Genomic DNA, 643 nt, shown 5'->3' with positions numbered 1-643 from the left:
CACCACCACCAAGTGGGAATCTTCCTCCTAAAAGATGTGCCCCATCAGGCCCAGTTCACAGTAGCATGGAAGGGGAGGAAGAGCCCCCGTGTCTCGTGGTAGAGATAGTTATGGAGGCCCACCTCGAAGGGAACCCCTGCTGTCTGGTAGAGATGTTTATTTGTCTCCAAGAGATGATGGATATTCTACAAAAGACAGCTATTCAAGCAGAGATTACCCCAATTCTCCCGATACCAGAAGTTATGCACCACCACTGAGAGATAATACTTATCGTGATTATGGTCATTCCAGGTCACGGCATGACTATCCATCAAGAGGCTATAGTGATAGAGATGGATATGGTCGTGATGGTGACTATAAGATCCTCCAAGTGGCGGTTCCTACAGAGATTGACGTGACAGTTACGGTAACTCGGTAACTCACGTAGCGCTACACCTACACCAGGGCCGCCATCCTAGGGTGGAAGTGGTTGCTATGGTGATGACAGCCGCACACGTGATGGACATGGTGGAAGTCGAGACAGTTGCTCATGCAGCCGCAGTGATCTCTACTCAAGAGGTCGTTTTGATCGGGTTTGCAGACGAGAGGGCTTCCCCCTTGTGTGGAAAGGGGGTGCCCTCCTCCACGTGATTCCAACAGCAGT

The 643-nt window shown here is 50.9% G+C and overlaps 1 pseudogene; it reads left to right on the top strand.

The window, feature by feature from the left end:
• Positions 1–5: 5 nt before the first annotated feature.
• On the top strand, positions 6–640 carry LOC103584823 (annotated as a pseudogene).
• Positions 641–643: the final 3 nt, after the last annotated feature.

The sequence above is a fragment of the Galeopterus variegatus genome, unplaced genomic scaffold, assembly GCF_000696425.1.
Source record: "Galeopterus variegatus unplaced genomic scaffold, G_variegatus-3.0.2 Scaffold129435, whole genome shotgun sequence".
Taxonomy (NCBI): domain Eukaryota; kingdom Metazoa; phylum Chordata; class Mammalia; order Dermoptera; family Cynocephalidae; genus Galeopterus; species Galeopterus variegatus.
This window is presented reverse-complemented; position numbering and strand designations above follow the sequence as displayed.